The sequence below is a fragment of the Bos taurus genome, chromosome 10, assembly GCF_002263795.3.
Source record: "Bos taurus isolate L1 Dominette 01449 registration number 42190680 breed Hereford chromosome 10, ARS-UCD2.0, whole genome shotgun sequence".
NCBI classification, from domain to species: domain Eukaryota; kingdom Metazoa; phylum Chordata; class Mammalia; order Artiodactyla; family Bovidae; genus Bos; species Bos taurus.
The window spans coordinates 80,099,571-80,118,709 of NC_037337.1; the positions used below are offsets into that span (position 1 = coordinate 80,099,571).

Consider the following 19,139-nt stretch of genomic DNA (forward strand, 5'->3'; position numbering starts at 1 on the left):
TAATCATATAATAATATAATACTTATATTGAAAAACAGCATGTCTACTTCTCCCCTTTGATTCTTTCTTTCTGGAAGCAGGGACTTTCAAATCATTATAGCATAATTGTGTTTCATTCTTTCCTTGCTGATTCTGCTAGTTACTCCCACATTTCTAAATTGTGTATACAAATTACTATTTTTGTTTTTCCTATTGAAGATGACATCTGTGGAAATGACCACTGAAAACTTATTTTCTCTTCCTTCTTGTATGGTTATATCTTATATATTTAGTTAAAATCATATTTAACACTTACATTATTGTGCCAATGTAAGTATCCATGGTGAGCTTCTAAAATGTACCATTATTATGTTTCCTTCCTTCCTCTCTTGTATGTATTTTTAATTTTGTCTCTGGAACATATTTCTCCATCCACCCTTTCTCTTTAAATTGATAAGGGCATTTGAAACCATAACTTCTATGCTTGTACCACACCTAATAAAATGAACAATTCATTAAATCCTGTAATACCCAGCCCATATTCAAATGCCCCGATTGCCTCGACAATGTCCTTTTATAGTTGTTTACTTTGAATAAAGATCTAAATAAGGTCCACAAATTGTATTTGGTTGTTACATTCCCTTTCTTTTAATCTGTGACACCCCCTGCAGCTTTATTTGTGACATTGATTCATTGATCAATTGAATGTAGAGTGCCATATTTTCTAGTGATTGGCTGATGGTTTTGTCATGGTGTGATTTAACTTGTTCTTCCATATCCTGTAAACTAGTGGTTATTAGATTAGGGTTTGGATTTTTTAGGCAAAATATTGTATAGGTGGTGCTATGTACTTGCAGTTTTATTGTCATAAGGGAATAATATCTGGTTATACCACCTGTAATGATGATTAAATTGATCAGTGGATTCAGAGGATGATAGTCTCATCAGTCTATTGCTAACTTCCCTATCAGCTTTTGACCCTATGGTTACCTAATGACCATCTCCTGAAGATTTTTGCCTAGATCCACTATTTTACGGAGCACATAGCCTGTCTTCTTATTCTGCATTGAGCCAATAAGTGCTGATTACGTAGTTTACCCCCAGAGGGTCATTTTATTTTCCTTATTCCCAAGTCTAGGTTGGGGTCAAGGGGACTTCTGTGTGACTCACATGTACTACTAAATAACTGACTAAGTTTACATGAAATCAATATGCTTATATGTTATATTGATTAACATTTTTATTTGAACCATAGTTGAGCTTTGCTGTTGGCTTAGAGAACATAAACAGAAAAGTGGAAACGTTTGTCAGTCATGTTGAAATGCAACTGGCAGGAAAAAAAATAGATTGTTTTAAGAAGTGGAATAAATCAGAGGACTCTGCTTTGGCTCATAATGCCTTCTTTCTCCAGGGTAGGAAAACTCTGAAATCTAATGGGGTCTCTTCTGCTCGTGAGGGAATTGAAGGGAAACTACCAGAATGGTCTCCGATACAGTCACTTGAGGACTTTTGGGTTGTTGTTTTGTTTTAGTTTTCACTCTGCTAGTTTGCTAAGAAGTCTTTCATAAAGATTTTTCCTAAACCCTGTTGCATATGAATTAGGGCTTTTCCTTTCCTCTGTAATGGGGCCTGATACCCTTTGATGTGTTCTAGCAGAATTTAGCTTCTAAATACAGTTTGAAACTTAGCTCTACAGTTTGAAACACACACACATGTGCCCTTGCCCCTCCCTCCCTTCCTCCCTCCCTCCCTCCCTCTCTCTCTCTCTCTCTCTCTCCCTCTCTCTCTCTCTCTCTCCCTCTCTCTCTCTCTCTCTCTCCCCTGCAGTGTTTGTTTTTTCACTGCAAGAACCTTTCCTGTAGGAACTAACTTCCATGGCAGGATGGTACTGTGGAGACCCCATCTCCTTCCTGAAAGGTCAGGATGTGCAGGCGTGAGAAGTTGTATGAAGAAGGGAAGTTTTCCCCAGTGTCTCTTAGCTGGGAGATCTGTTTCCATTTTTTTCAAGTATCTCCTTTTAAAGACAGATACATCCCTGATATAAATGTCTGTTCTGTTACTGTAAAGAGATGCAGATTGATTACCTTTTGAGTGACTCCTAGTATTCCAGTTTAAGGCTCTTCTCTGAAATACGCTGCAGATCCAAATTCTTACAATATTGGGGCCTCTTTTGCCATTTGGAATGACCTTTCACATAACTTTCAATGACCAAATGATGCCTATCTTTCAAGGCCCAGATCAAATGACACTTTCCCTGAATCCCCCAGTGAGAAGTCATGTCACCCCATCTTCTAGACTCCTGCATGACAAGAATTATTTATTTGCTCCCTTTCATTCTAGTTTGCTCATCTACTCATATTACTGCCCCTTTTTAACAGGAAAATAGCAGTCTTATTTTTTTGTTCTGACCATAGTATTTAATAACCAATTTATTAACATTTTAAATTTTAATAATTAATAAATTGCTTGAGTAATATTATTTTGTCAGACATTCAGTTTATATTTCAGCTATGCTTCAGATATCTGTGGGGGAAATCTGTCAGTCAGATGTAGAGCCAGATTTTCTATTTCAGAAGAGGGACGGAAAGAATGTATAGAGAATTAATGTGGAACTTGAAGATTCAAGACCCAGCTGTACCACTTCAGTGTCATTGTTTTAGAGCAACAGGTTAGATTCATCACTAGGGGCCCTATCCTGAGAAGGCAATGGCACCCCACTCCAGTACTCTTGCCTGGAGAGTCCCATGGACGGAGGAGCCTGGTAGGCTGCAGTCCATGGGGTCGCTAAGAGTTGGACACGACTGAGCGACTTCACTTTCACTTTTCACTTTCATGCCTTGGAGAAGGAAATGGCAACCCACTCCAGTGTTCTTGCCTGGAGAATCCCAGGGATGGGGGAGCCTGGTGGGCTGCACACAGGTCACATGTGTCTATGGGGTCACACAGAGTCGGACACGACTGAAGCAACTTGGCAGCAGCAGCAGCAGCAGTAAGGGCCCTATCTGGTAACATGAAGATCTTCAGCCAAAGTCACTTAAGACTTATTTAAAATTTAGTTCTTTAGAGAGAGCTGTACAGATTTCCGAGCAGTGGTAGATGGTACAGGGATGGGGTCTTGGGCTCTTAAAGCCCAGCAAGGTAGTGCAGGCAGGGAAAGGAAGTCTGGGAGGGGTCCCACTCTTGCTGTACTAGGAAGGATGAGTGTACAAAGGCTGTGGGGTACCTAGGAGAGAGAGCAGATCATGAGGCCTGGAGTGGAAAGCTATGATTATATACTTTATTATTTAACATCCTTTCAGTCTTGCCCTGGACCTACCTAGTCCCAGATATGGCTTTCTCTCGCTTCTTATTTCCTCTGTCCTTTCTTGGGAACTCCTTGGCTGAATTATGAATGGGATCACTTTGATAAACTATAATAGCACTTATAATGAGCCTTATATTACTAATGGAGGACTACCCTCAGAGAGGCCATAGAAATTCTAACACTGTATAGATAGTCATCTCTGTAGAGAAGTGAAGTAAAGCCAAGATCCCATGTACTGGACTTCACAACTCCACAAGCAGCTCATATTTGTTTCAGAAAGACCTGAGACCCAGCTTTTTCATGGTTGCTATTTCTTTACCATCAATCTGCCTCTCTGCAAGCTACCCTCCCCATTAGGATCAAAGAATGTAAAGAACATGGGATCTGAAGTCTTCTGACTGGGTTTGGGTCCATTTATATGCTGTAAACTATAGGCTACTCACTTTTCCTGATGTAATACCTGCCTTATCACTAGGTGGTAAGGAGATTTAGATGCGATATTACAAAGAATTCTTCCGCATTAACGAGTTATCATATTTCAAAAGGTACATCTTTCCAAGGGTAAGAATCGAAGTCATGTTATGGTCCAATGCCACTTCTTTTTATTGGCGTGAGCAATTACCTACAGCTCTTGGCACCTTTGCTTTCCTCTCCTGTGAAATGGGCAAGAATATTCGTTGTCCAGAGACGGAACTTATCTGGAGTAGAAAATGTGCAAGGTAGACTTAGGACTGGTGAGTTACCATTATGCTAGTTCTAATACCACCAATTTCATTTCTTCCAGCAGGATTTAGAATGCCACAGTAGTCTTCTCGGAGCCATGCTTGAACCTGGTATATCTGGTTGAAAGAGTAATTTGGGGCAGCTGCTTGCTATGAGCTAGGCACATTATTCGGCTTCCCTGGTGGCTCAGATGGTAAAGAATCTACCTGCAATGCAGGAGACCTGGCTTTGATCCCTGGATTGGGAAGATCCCCTGGAAAAGGGCATGTCAACCCACTCCAGTATTCTTGCCTGGAGAATACCATGGACAGAGAAGCCTGGCAAGGTACAGCCCATGGGGTCTCAAAGAATCAGACATGACTGGGCGACTAAGCACACAGGCACATTATTAAATATGTTTATCCTCAAAGTAGAAGAATAATATCATCTACCTCATAAGATTGCAAAGAGGACTGAGGAGCTTATGTAAATAGGGTGCTGAGTGGGGTATTTGGCACCCAGTGGGGACACAACCCTAGACTATATATTGCTTTTCAGGTTCTACCTTCATCAAATAGCATTTATTAAAAACTCCAAATAAGACATGATACTAGGTGCTTTTACTTTAAATAATAGAGGGCTAAGGGAAGGTCTGGAGAAGGAAATGGCAACCCACTCCAGTGTTCTTGCCTGGAGAATCCCAGGGACCCGGGAGCCTGGTGGGCTGCCGTCTATGGGGTTGCACAGAGTCGGACACGACTAAAGCGACTTAGCAGCAGCAGCAGCAGCAACAAGGGAAGGTCAGGTTAGGGTGAAGGGCGAAGGGAGCCAGTTTGTATTTGTTTGTTTGTTCTATAATAAACAGTAGTAACATTGCCTCTCCTTCCCCTGGTCCCGAGCCTGCTGAGTCACTGTTCCAGCCTCTTGGCCCCACGATCTCTGGCTGTGTCCATGGAATACAGCAAAACCCACAAGAAACCAGCACTAATAAATGGCAGATCATTTTGAGGGATTTTTGTTTGCGTTCCTGTGCTTGCTCTCCTGGCGAGATAGGAAACCTTTAATAAGACTTTTCCAAAATGATGCTGCATGTGAAATGTGAATTTTTTCCCCCTCTGTTCTCCTAACAAATGACCATTTCATGAGGTTTCTTTTCATATTTTTTCCATCTTCTTTCCTGCTTCTCAGTACATTCTACAAAGAGCTTATTCCTCTGCTGGTTACTGATTGATGGTTCTACTCTGTGTGCCCTTTAATTTTGCAATAAACCAACAAGGAGTTGAGACCACAAACTTAAAGAGGATTGACTTATTTATTTGACTGGATTCACTAGAGCAACAGGCAGATTTAGTCATTTCAGTGTGGTCCTGGGGAGGGCAGGAGGAGTCCATGAGAAGGAACACTCTTGTAAATAACCAGATAGAAGAAAACTTGCTTGTCCTCCCGTTCCTGGACACCCGTTCCCAGCAGTGATCCCTTCCAGACCTTCGTGGGAGCAGGAAGTCTTCCACGAGACTTGCCCACAGATCCAGGATTCTGAATTCACTGGGACTCTGGATAATGTGGAAATGATAGCACTACCCACAGGTCCCATGTCCCTTCTTTTCAGAGAGATCACAGTGCCCCTTAAAGAGTTGCAGGAATATCCACAAACCTGCCAAGGTCACCAGTCTTTCAGACCTAGCCTCTTGATTAGATCACTTCGAAGACCCAGAACAAACCTCTCTCCCTACTACCTCCATCCCAGCTGTGTCTTCACCATAAAACTGGGGCCTCCAGGATTCAGGGGCACTAATACACTTCGTGAATTGATAACAAAACATATTAAGAATTAGTCATTTCTCACTTAGCACCACCATTATATGGAGTCACCAATCTGAAAATAAATGCAAACATCATTTCAAGTAGGAAAATAACAAGCTTCTTGAATGACTCATGTGAATAATCCTCAGTAAACTAAAGAGAACGCTTATAGGGTATTTAAAAACATAAACTATAATGGAAAAGAATCTGAAAAAATATATGTATTAATATATAACTGAATCACTTTGCTGTACATCAGAAACTAACACAACATTGTCAATCAACTATAATTTTTAAAAAATGAGTAAAAAAAAAAGACCACATAGATATTATTATCATTTAGATTTAAGGATTGCTCCATACCCAGTGCTGCTCTCTAAGAATTGATGTGAAGCTGGAAAGACAAATGCCCAAATGGAATTTGTCCCAGCTGTGAACTGCTCCAGATCTCAATGTTGTTTGCGGCTCCGCCACTTTTAACCAACTAACTGCCTGTTCTTATTCTGCTCTTATGTGGCAGCCTTTCTTCTGAAACTCTTGTCATCGCATTTTAGCAGAAGTGAAAATACTAGCAAAGTGGCTAGAGGCCAAGACAGAAATAGACTCCAGGAGTCTGTGTCCTTTCTCTCGCCATACCTGCTAGAGCATGGTTCCTCCCTGGCCTGAAGACTCAATATTTCCAGCTCTACCAGACAGCAGTCAGTCGACTGCTTTTTTTCTGTCACTGAAAGTTTGTCTTATTCTCAAATGTTTGGTACGGTTTTCTTTTACATGTGATTTTGCTTTAAACAGCACAGAACTTGGTCAGTGTTATATCAGCAAATGCCTGGCTCTGAAGAAATTAATCGACAAAGATCCACGAGGCTATGAGTTTTCATGTTGAGAGCCTTTTATGTGGTAGAACCAGCGTAGGCTAGAGGGCCAGACAGATCTGGTTTGAATCCGGCTCTTCCACGTGCTAACTATTTGCTCTCAGAAAATTGCTCAATTTCTCTAAACCTCAGTTTCCTCATCTTCAAAACTGCGATAATAATGTTTACTTTCCTGGGGTATGAGGATGAAATGAGCTAATGTATGTAAAGTACTTGGTACAAGGTCTGATGCATAGGAAGTGCTCAGGAGATGCTGGTTTCCCTGCCTCTCCCTCCCCTCCTTTAGAAACACATAAAACCTCATGGCATTTACACTGAAGGTCGAAAGATAAGAATAACACGGGCGACATAACTAGGAAAAATTCTCATACTGAATTACTTGGTTCTGATTCTAGGGTGGGAATGTTCAGAACTGAGAGGTCAGTGTCAGCTAGCATAGTTAGGGAAGAGCTCATGGAAGAGGTAAGATTTAAATTGGCCCCAGAAAGGTGGAAACTTAAAGAAGAATAAAGGGGTTATTTCAGACTGGGGCACTTGGGGTGGGGTCTATAGTCCAAGTGAGTGAACTGTGAAAATATAAAGATAGAATATAAAGGTCACAAGCCTCAGTTGTTTTCACTTGGAAAACTGAAGTGCATAGAATAAAGAGCTAATATTTTTTAGGCACCTGCTAGATATTAGGCACTGTCCTAAGTGCTTTGTATCGAAGTCATTTATCCCCGCAATAGGTATGATTGTTATCTCAGTTACAGAGTTGAAGAAAGGCAGAGAAAGCCTAAGTATCTTACCTGAAACTATCCAGCCAGTAGGTGGTAAAACTGAGATGGAAACCCAGGAGGTCTGACCGCCGAGCCCACCCTTCTGACACTCGGCAGCTGCCTGGGTTATTTTTCATCTTCCCTCCCAAGGCAGTGAGGGTCAACTGAGACCATTCTGTGAACAAACTCTGAAAAATCTAAAGTATCATGCTCGTGGAAGATGGCGTGATTGTACTAGCTAGTAATGTCAAGTGTGAGGTGAACAAGATGGTAGAAAAGAACTGAAAGTGATGGAGAATTTCAGGATGGCACACTCACGCGGCAGTGGGCAAGTTCAGCAGCACCGTGTCCCCCCCATCCCCTCTAGCAACACAGACGCCTGACGCCACTTCCTGTTTCCTCCCGGGTCAGTGCTTCAGGTGGCCGTTCCCAAGCCACCAGAGTGGGTATGGGAGACTCGGGCCTACTTGTCATCTGGCATTAAGTGTTTCTGGAAAATCCCATGGGCGGAGGAGCCTGGTAGGCTGCAGTCCATGGGGTCATGAAGAGTCGGACACGACTGAGCGACTTCACTTTCACTTTTCACTTTCATGCACTGGAGAAGGAAATGGCAACCCACTCCAGTGTTCTTGCCTGGAGAATCCCAGGGATGGGGGAGCCTGGTGGGCTGCCGTCTATGGGGTCGCACAGAGTCGGACACGACTGAAGCGACTTACTGCAGTAGTAGTGACCTGCCAGGATATCTGTTTTATGGACCTGTAGCATGTGATCGGTCGTTGGCTTATCAGTGGCCATGATGGAAGATCACCACTACGTGGCATTGCCTTGGAAGGAGGTCTGCTCCTCCTCACCATGTAAATATTTAACCATTTTAATGTATTTATTCTGGGCCTGTTCTTCTTGTGTCTCTCCCGAGTTGACTGTTTAATCAAAGTTGATTACTGTTTGCCTTTATTGATATCATGTACTTAAGTATAGACACAGACAGCATTGCTTCAGCTCCCAGCCACGACCCCGCCCTGCACCTTTTGTTTTTAAATAACACCTTACACAATATCCCTTTCTTGAGGATGTCATATAAATAGCTTTTGTTCGAGAGCATATCTGATGAGGCTGCTGCCTTGGAAATTTGTTCCTAGGCAGACCTTTTGACCTCTTTTTGAACAGACAGTGAGTGACCTCTGCTCCCATTTTATGCCACAGATTCCCTCTGGAGATAGAGTTGAATGCACACATCCATTTACTGAGTTTGGAGAGCCCTTGGTTAGCCTGCCATTTGCCTGTGTGAAATAGAGAAACAAGGAGTCAGACCAGTGTTGGCTCATCCTGCTTTGGAGGTTCCTCAGAGGCCCCTCTGGGCTTTAGCCTCTCCCTCCTCTAAGCCACTGTAAGCGTGGTGGGGCCTGGAGAGTAGCCAGGTCAGTGTTTATCAGGCTGGACTCCCCCAAGAACTATATTTTCTGACACCGCACCCCCACCCAGGGAGCAAGTGACTCAACAGGAGTGTTTTCTTGATCTCAGATGAGTCTAAGGAGGGGAAATCAGTTAATAGCAGCCGTCTGTGATGGACTGATCACAAAACTGTGTCTTTCTAATCCTCTGCAAATCAAAGAGAGGGGAATCCCCAGAGTCCAGGCGTACAAGTGAATAGAAAGCACCACCAAGTAACAAAACACCTAAAAAGGTCAGCAGAAACTCGGGGGGGTGTTGGAAATTCACCTCCCTTGCCTTTCTGTAGGGCTCAGTGGGCAGGAGGGGTGTGGGCGAAGACAACCAAACAAACACCCTGCAAAAGCCACTCGGCCACAGGAAATGTACAGTGGAGGAAGGTTTCTTCCACGTCCGGGAACCCCAGAGTCCTCTGACAGTTGGCCTTGTTCTTTTCCAAGCCCTGGCTTCCGGAGACTCTTTTGCTCCCGTGCTAACTGCAGAACTGCACACCGTCGGTGTGCGCACCATTAGAAGCCGCTGTGAACGCACTGTCGCAGTTCACCAATGGTGCGTGTTGCTTCCTGCAGCGGGCCCCACATCGCTGACAGGATGCCGCCGAGGTTGGGCTGAAGGTGGAAACAGCCAGCCTGCTCTTTGTGGCCTCGTTACAACTGTCGCCCCATCTGAGACCCGGAACCAACACGTGTTAACCTCAGCCCCATTGGGGCCAGTGGAACAGTGAGCCGACCGTGGAACCCGAGCACTTCACGCCTACGTCCACGGCACAATAGCTGCCGGCCCAGGGTTTCCACTACATCCTCTCGTATGTGCACCCCAGGAGAAGTAGGCCAAGGGGAAAACCGCCCTATGGTGCAGCCCTGTTTGCTCGTGTGTTTATTTTGGCCAAATGGCAGACATGGTACTTACTTCAGTGCATTTTCTCTAAACTCGGTGGTCAAGGCAATGGCTGCAACAGAGTGTAAGCAGTACGTCATCAGTCCCTTCGTGATTGACTGGATGTGTATTTGTGCAAGGATGAGAAGGTTCTTTTCTGTTCTTCTGTCTATGTTGCCTCATACTGAGCCAGTATCTTCTTTAGGGACTCCCCTACTAGCTCTACTGTGAAAATCACAGTGAAATCTACAACAGAGATTTCCCCCCACCCCCAGGTCTACTATTGGAGATATGGATTTTATCAAGATTGAAAATATTCTCAGCATAAACACAGAATTATTTAAAGTTGTCTCCCTTATTCTTTTTTCCCCTCCTCTCTTCCTCAGACTCTGCCAATTGGTTCTATGTAGGATGGATTTCCTAAGGTTAGACATGATGAGAACCAAGGATAGTGGTGAAATATTAAGTACAACACTAATACCGATGTGGTGTTAAACCTTTTTCGTAGTGGGCTGCCATTATAGTCATAATACATTCTTTTCTTCATGTCCTTTACGGACTCACTTTTAGGTGCAGAGAGGTTTGGAGCCTTTCCCAAAATTGCACAGCAGGTTAGCGACAGAGCCAAAACTAAAAGGCAGGCTTCCTAACTCACACAGTAATCTTTTCGTCAAGCCAAAGTTCAGTTTGGTCCTTTTACCACAAATATTTCTAAAGGAAAATCCCCCATAGCCTTTCAGATTTTCCCAGAGAACAGTTGTCACGCAGAACTTCAAGATGGAAATAGCAGGCTGGAATACTAAAACCCTATCAGTTCTTTATTCTAGAGCAGACAGTTGATATTCTCTGGGCTGAAGCTAAAGAAAAATGATTTTTTTTTCCCATAATGGAATGATTTATAATTTTCCAGAGCTTGGCAAAACTAAGCCAGTGAATAGTAAAACCAGATTTGTGATGCTCAAACTCCAAAATATTTGGTCTGACTTTTCCTCAAATATTGGATATCTCCTTTCAAAGCTGGAAGTGATGGGAAGGGAGGGGGTGGGGAATCGTCAGAGGAGAGGCTTGAGTCTGCAAGTATGGCTTTCCAGATCTGCTTTTAGGGGGGCTTACCCTGTTCCCACGCTGTACTCAGAGCACCCCCTCTCTCTTCTTGGCCTTCTCCCTGCCTCCCCCCACCCCCCACAGTCTCCCTCTTACTCTTAGCTCCTATTCAGCAGGCCGGTTGGGGCAGACACTGTCATGGTTGGGAGGCAAGAGGAAAGGATGGTGAAAACCACTCCAGGGCCTTTCTCTCAAGCCTTGGCGATGAAAGGACTCAATGAACCTTAACAATTTCTCACAGGAAAATTCCATCCTCTGTCTCCTTAAGAGCAAGGCATTCAGTAACCCTTAACCGAGTCAGGATGAAAATTCAGGATTTCTAACTGAATCGAGGCCTGTGTTTAGATAGTAAGGCTCCGTCACAGTCATACCTGGCAATTCAGATCATTCTAGATACCAAAAGTAACATTTTTAAAAAGGGTACCTTAAGCAGATAGGTTGTGTTTAATATAAAAATAATAAATACAGGCTTCAAACCAGAGCCCTGGTTTGACAGGGCTCAAACCAGAGGCCTGTCATATTTTTTTCATATTTGGGGAAGGGTTTGGCTATAGTCCCTTTATTTTTCTTAATCAAAGTATAGTTGCTTTATAATACTGTGTTAGTGTATTGACCATGGATTTGCAGAGAGTCAGCCATGACTGAAGCGACTTAGCAGCAGCAGCAGCGGTATTGTATTTCAGGTGTATAGCAAAGTGTGATTTGGTTATACGCGCGCGTGTGTGTGTGTGTGTGTGCATGCGTGCTAAGTCGCTTCAGTCATGTCCAACTCTGCAATGCTATGGACTGTAGCCCGCCAGAGTCCTCTGTCCACGCGATTTTCCAGGCAAGAGTACTGGAGTGGGTTGCCATGCCCTGCTCCAGGGGATCTTCCCAACCCAGTAATCGCGTCTCTTCTGTCTCCTGCATTGGCAGGTGGGTTCTTTACCGCTAGCACCACCTGGGAATCCCTTGGTTATACCCATATATGTATATATCTATATTCTTTTAAAAAACTTCTATGCCATTTTAGTTTAGAGCTTGGTCATTTTGAGAGTGCTAGATATGGCATCAGGCAAGCAGTTTGGGAGCAGAGTGAGTCCTGAAGTCTCTCTTTCTCATCAGCTGATTCCTTTCTCCGGCTGCCCAGTTTATCCAGGGGGCTGCCTGTTCTTTTGGGATCTGTGAGTATCAGGGCCTTTACTGTACCTAGCTCTTCAGGCGCAGTTAAAGTGATCTTGAAACTTCTCTGATTTCTTTTATGTTATAGCAGGTTTCTGGCACAGAATGAGCAGGAGGGCGAAGCTGGTATCCTTTTGGGTGTAGAAACACCCCCAAGATGCCTGAGGTTGCCTGATGATTCCTCTAAACCAGTGTGTGTGTGTGTGTGTGTGTATGTGTGTGTGTGTTCAGTTGTGTCCGACTCTTTGTGACCCTGTGGACTGTAGCCTGCCAGGTTCCTCTGTCCATGGAATTTTCTGGGTAAGAATACTGGAGTGGGTTGCCGTTTCCTACTCCAGGGGATCGTCCCCATTTAGGGACTGAACCTGTATCTTTTGTGTCTCCTGCGTTGGCAGTCGGGTTCTTTACCAGCTGAGCCACCAAGGAAGCTCCCTCTAGCCCAGACAACTCCTCAAACTTTGTTGCACCATGAACATGAAGAGCTTTAGTGTTCAAGCCTCCTATGGGTTTTGGAAATGACAAGCCACATACATGCATCTGAAGTCACTGAAAGCCACTAAAAAAACTGGCAGAATTTGGCTAGGATTGCTTCAAATGCTTAGTCCTTTCATAGAGGCTGAGCTTTACTTGGTTTATGGTTATTTATTAGCATCAGAGTCTGAAAGCATTCTTGCCACAAGATTGGACTTGTTACAGTGTTCAGTTCAGTTCAGTTCGGTCACTCAGTCCTGTCCCATTCTTTGCAACCCCATGATCACAGCAGGCCAATGCCTCCCTGTCCATCACCAACTCCCGGAGTTCACTCAACTCATGTCCATCGAGTCAGTGATGCCATCCAGCCATCTCATCCTCTGTCGTCCTCTTCTCCTCCTGCCCCCAATCCCTCCCAGCATCAGGGTCTTTTCCAATGAGTCAACTCTTCACATGAGGTGGCCAAAGTATTGGAGTTTCAGCTTTAGCATCATTCCTTCCAATGAACACCCAGGACTGATCTCCTTTAGGATGGACTGGTTGGATCTCCTCACAGTCCAAGGGACTCTCAAGAGTCTTCTCCAACACCACAGTTCAAAAGCATCAATTCTTCGGCGCTCAGCTTTCTTCACAGTCCAACTCTCGCATCCATACATGACCACTGGAAAAACCATAGCCTTGACTAGACAGACCTTTGTTGGCAAAGTAATATCTCTGCTTTTCAATATGCTATCTATGTTGGTCATAACTTTCCTTCCAAGGAGTAAGTGTCTTTTAATTTCATGGCTGCAATCACCATCTGCAGTGACTTTGGAGCCCAGAAAAATAAAGTCTCTCACTATTTGCATTGTTTCCCCATCTATTTGCCATGAAGTGATGGGACCGGATGCCATGATCTTAGTTTTCTGAATGTTGAGCTTTAAGCCAACTTTTTCACTCTCCACTTTCACTTTCATCAAGAGGCTTTTTAGTTCCTCTTCACTTTCTGCCATAAGGGTGGTGTCATCTGCATATCTCACGTTATTGATATTTCTCCTGGCAATCTTGATTCCAGCTTGTGCTTCTTCCAGCCCAGCATTTCTCATGATGTACTCTGCATATAAGTTAAATAAGCAGGGTGACAATATACAGCCTTGACGAACTCCTTTTCCTATTTGGAACCAGTCAGTGTAGCATTTTCATAATCTTTTAATGTATTTCTAGATGTTGAAACAGGTATAATATCATATGTGAAACAAATCGCCAGTCCAGGTTTGATGCATGATACAGGATGCTCGGGGCTGGTGCACTGGGATGACCCAGAGGGATGGGATGGGGAGGGAGGTGGGAGGGGGGTTCAGGATGGGGAACACGTGTACACCCGTGGTGGATTCATGTTGATGTATGGCAAAACCAATACAATATTGTAAAGTAATTAGCCTCCAATTAAAATAAATAAATTTATATTTTAAAAAATTAAAAAAAAATAGATGTTAGACACTTTGTTCGTTACTTTTATTAGATCAGATTCTGGTGACCCAGATTCAAGGCCTGGGCCTGTCCGTGGCTGTGGGCTGAGAGTTGTTCTCTCTCTTCTCCTCTGCTCAGTCCTGTCTTGGGAGGGAGAGTGGGCAGGGAGGCCTGCAGACCCCCTTTCTTATCTGAACTATTAATCTCAGGCCAGTGACTCTAGTTCAATCTCTGAAAAGAAGGGATTAAAAAGTTTGTCTCTCACCTGCCTGCACAGAAAGCTAAATGAGAGCATGTGCCATATTCTTAGGTCCTTAAAGATATCCAACTTATAGATGTTGAGCTATTGTCTTGTTGATCATGAATCTCTCTTCTGCTGACCAAACAGGGCCAGACATCCCATTCCAACTTATTCTACTCCTGGCTGACCACACAGTCCCTCTTAGTTGCCTCCCAAGAGTCAAATAAAAAGAGCTTCTTTTTCAAAGGCTGGACTTTTAGGCCTGACAGTTTCCCACTCTGATTTCTCCAGCACTGTCCCACTCTTTCTTCTCTCCATCACTTTCTAGTACTCAGTGGGCTGGACTATACTGAGTGGCTACTAATGATACTTTTTTTTAACACTTCAGTGTAGGGTGGATCAGGTTAGGTACATACAAGCTACACACATACAGAGGCCCCAAAGGCAGGATTTATTCTGGACCAGGAGCGGGAGGCATGAGTGGGGTGTAGGTATAGCCTAGATTAGTCTTGTCCTACTGTAGCTAAAGAAAGATGTGCCCACTGAAGGCAGATGGTCCACACTGGTGGAGGGTCAGGCTCAATTGGTCAGTGGACTCCAGCTCACCAGTTCCCTGGCCCTGGGGGCTGATGGTTCTTCTGACCAGCTCATCCTACTCCTACCTGTTTTGTTGTTGTTCAGCCTCTCAGTTGTGTCCAACTCTTTGCAACCCCATAGACTGTAGCCCACCAGGCTCCTCTGTCCATGGGATTTTTCAGGCAAGAATACTGAAGTGGGTTGCCATTTCTTTCTCCAAGGAATCTTCTCAACCGAGAAATCAAACCTACATCTCCTGCCTTGGATTATTTACCACTGAGCCAACTGGAAGTCCTACCTGCTTATCTCTAGGTATTTCCTTTCGTAAGCTACCTTTTTGCTACTTACTGGAAGGGAGTCATGTTTTCGTTTGTCTGTTGGCTGGATTTTCTTCCCCAGGACCTTCTGCCTTCTGCCAAAAGTGACATTCATTCCCACCTGTCTGCCTTATTAGTTCTTCTAGTCTTTAAATGCTTCATGTTTTTCCATCTCCTTGCTAGCTTATGAGAGAAGTCCTACTCTCTATGAAGGCAGGGGCTATTAGGTTTTTTATAAATCTGTACTCTGAAACTTCTTCCTTAGAGAGCTTCACTGTTCCCTTGAATTGAGCTTAGCTGTTCAACTTCAGTACACACAAGGGTTGAATAGGATGCATTTAGAGAAGTTGGGTGATGCAAGGGAAACTTAGAACCCAAGGGCAAACTTATGAAACCCCTTTATTTTGCCTGGGGAGGGGAGCACTAAAAATGAGACTCCAGGTGTACATGACATGATTTGAGAAGTCATTTCCTTTCATGTGTACCTGAAACATCCTATAACCAGCTGTCGTTGCAAGGAAGTTTGGGAGAAATTGATCTCTCCTTATTTCACGCTGAATGGAGTTTAGTTAGTAGTTACCTTATACATTGTATAGGGCTGCCTATTTCTCCCAGTAAGTAGATCATCTTCTCTGGTCTGAAGAGTAGACTTTAAGCTGAATTCCATCTCCTCCTGGCTTCAGATGTAAAGATGTAATCACAACCATCAAAAAAACCACAAAAAACCTAAAACCAAATTTCTCCTTAGTTCAAGAGTCTCACTCTAGTCTTTGGATTTGAAATTGATGGTAGTAGCAGGGAGAGGGAATGTTATATGTTCTCAACTAGTCATATTTTTAGAGAAATGGCAAAAATAGCATGCACTTTCATTTAAATTTTTATTGCTTTTTTAGCATATCACCAACCAATATTTGTTCTTTGTCATCAGTGTACTATATATTGTACAAAAGGGAATCAGACATAGGTTTTCTGTCTCAACAAGCCAGATATAAAGTCAGCAAAAGATAACTAAAGACAATGGTGGAAGTTAACGTTTAAGCATTTCCCACTGGCCAGGCACTATCCTCAGGACTTTATGAGCATTCTTCAGAACTCTGAATTAAGAATTATACCCAGAGAACTTGTGACACTTGCCCATCATCACACAGTAAGTGGTAGAAGCCAGGATCTGAACTCAGATGTGTCTGACTCCAAACTTCTCAACCTCATCATGTACACAGACAGCACTCTTGCACAAATTCAGTACCAAGTGTGAGAAGGCTTCATCTTTTGAGCAGAGCAAAGCAGCAGGAAAGCCCCTCTGAAGTGTCAGTATCAAAACTCATTTTCTGAAAGCAGATAGTGTTAAGATTCTGTTCATAACATGTAATAGTATTTGATAAGTTATTTTAGGAGTGTCGTTTTCATGACTCCAGGTTGCCTCAGAGGACAGCACATCTATAGGCTTCCACCCAAGTCATGATTATTTGTAATCGATGCTGTTTGGAAAGGTTTCCATTCTATCATTTTGCTGATCACAGGCTTAGCAAATCACAACAATTCAGTAAGAGCACCCTCTCGAGTTTGGTTGTGTATCCCTTCAGCAATTTGGCTTTCAGACTTATAGGAAAAAGGGAGTGGATTATTATCAAAACCATGGACGCGCTTGTTCTTTTGCCATTGGAGAGTGAAAATGTTTTCTTCTCTGTCTACTCTTTCATTGGAAGTGGCGGTGGGGGTGGGTATCTTTGGAGGCACATCTGTAGTTTGCTTTTAGGCTTGGCAAGGTATCATTTTTATTAGCTATGTATAATAAAAACATCATCTCAGTGCACGTTTCCATTGTAGGACCAGGGAAATAATAATGCAATTGAGAATAAGTGGTCTGAATACCTTAGTAAATGTTTTACTTTTAACTTACTTAGTTTCTTGAGAAGACACACCAAGACTTCCTCTCTTTATTTTCCCCTGGGTACATAGTAACATGCTCTGCATGGTCAGTATTCAGAAACTTTTTTTCTTGTTACTGTATCACTAGTGTTTTAGTCATTTTCACCAAACCATCTTTTAGAAGAATTCCCTAAAAAGTAGAGCTTACATATTTAGCTCTCTCGAAGCTTCACTTTTTTAAAAAGACTATGACAGGCAGATACATTATCTTCTTCATTAGTAGACAAACTATGTAGTACTCTCAGAACAATATCAGTTGGTTGCTGGCTTTGCTTTAAGTAATTACTATCTTTTTCTTACTGAGATTTTTACGTAATTCTTTGCACCTAAAGAAAGTTTAGGACTAAGATTGGCAGAAATGATCAGGTGCTGATCTTGATGTAGAAAATTGTGATTTCATGTTGTTATTAGATCTAATATCTGAAGCATGTGGCATGTGCTTTATTAATAATTTATTAGCCTATATAACACCCTTCTGAAGGAAATAGTAGCAACAACAATGGCTTACATTTACTGGATATATATCATGTGCCAGATACCGTATTTAATACCTTGCATTGGTTATTGATTATCTCATTCGATTCTCATAATGATTCCATAAGATAGGTGTTATTTCACCTATGAATAGATGAAGTTCGAAGATTTAAGTAACTTTCCCAAGGTTCACAGTGTCAGAATTTGAATCCCGTTCTATTGAACTCCAAAGCTCATACCCTATAAAATAAAGAGGAAAATGAACATAATTTCTTACTCTTGCTCCTAAATATGAATATTGTTTCATAAGAGAGCAGGCTATTATTTGACCATTTCCAGACATTTTAATTGAAAAACTTATCATATGTGATTCTTACCCATCCAGATAAAAATGAGCAATACAAAAGAATAGGAGGGAAAAGATTAGCAAGCACTCAGTGGAATACTGCAATATCTGGCAGATACATTATTATGTATTATGATTATTATGTTTTATACATATTATGGCAGATACAATATCTGGCAGATATCTGCAGATCATCGCTGCAGAGAAACTGGGGACTCACACGAGCCTTGTTGACACACAAAGAGCTTGGACAGGCTGTCTTTGCTAATAGAGTACTTCATTTCTTTACCTGACCCTGCCATCCTGCTGCCCTCTCCGCCCCCAATTAAGCTGCCATTGGCATAGGATTTATAACGTGTCATTGGTCCATTCAAGAGACAGCAACAGAGGTGCAGCTGAAAAGCTGGACAATTAAGAATGGAGACGATTTCCATTTCTACTCCAGTCAGGATGGCAACAAAACCATAGCTGACCCTTGGGACAGACCAAGACAGTCTGGCCAGATGCGTATTCCAGGCACCAAATGCCTGGTTTTTCAGAAGAGGGACCAAAATGGCTCACCAATGTGTCCATGATGGGAACACCCAAATCTGGGAAACTGATCGTGGCATTAGTCGGGCTGCAGTTTTCCAAAAGAGAATCTGTGTTTTGTTCTTTAGCTTTATAAACAATAGAGTAAATTTTACAAATGAGGATTTTTAAGGAAAAGAATAATTTCTTGATAGAACCACATATTAAAATATTGTGTGGAAATAAACCATGTGAATTAAGTAATTTCAGAGTTCTTTCTAGGAATTTTAAATGTTATGGACTTTATTTTGTATAGGTCAGATTCTATTCATTTGTGTTTTAAATACGTAGTGAGACTTCGAATTTCTTTTGTTAGAATTCAGCTTGTTTAAGAGAAGAGTGCTAGTCCTTTAGAGATGAGTTTTATTCCAATTTCACAGATTTGGAAAGAAAATTCTGATTTTCACGTTGACAAGGGAAGAAGCCCCAGGCATTCAGATGTTAAATCATTGCCTCTCTTCAGCACTGTGATATTGTATGTTGTGGATATAATCTTAAAAATGATAAAATGTGTACATGTGCATTTTCATTCTCTGGTTGGCCTTGTGTTAATATTATTCAGCTGATACGCCAATACCTCTCTGTCGCAATTTGCTCAGCATTTAGAAATAATTGATAAATAGTTTAAGCTGGAAAAAAAAAGTTAGTCTGTTTCCTGGGTTTTCTGTGATTTGAATGACCTGGAGACTTGGCCAGATATTCTGGCCTCAAGATAAAATTGATGAAAGTCAGAGCTGGGGTTTTCCTACCTGTGTACT

At 42.5% G+C, this 19,139-nt stretch overlaps 1 protein-coding gene across 8 annotated transcripts in view; it reads left to right on the forward strand.

Moving 5' to 3' along the window:
- RAD51B (RAD51 paralog B) overlaps positions 1-19,139 on the forward strand; it is a 736,621-nt gene that overhangs the window by 431,980 nt on the left and 285,502 nt on the right. The gene's annotated exons all lie outside the window — the stretch shown is intronic.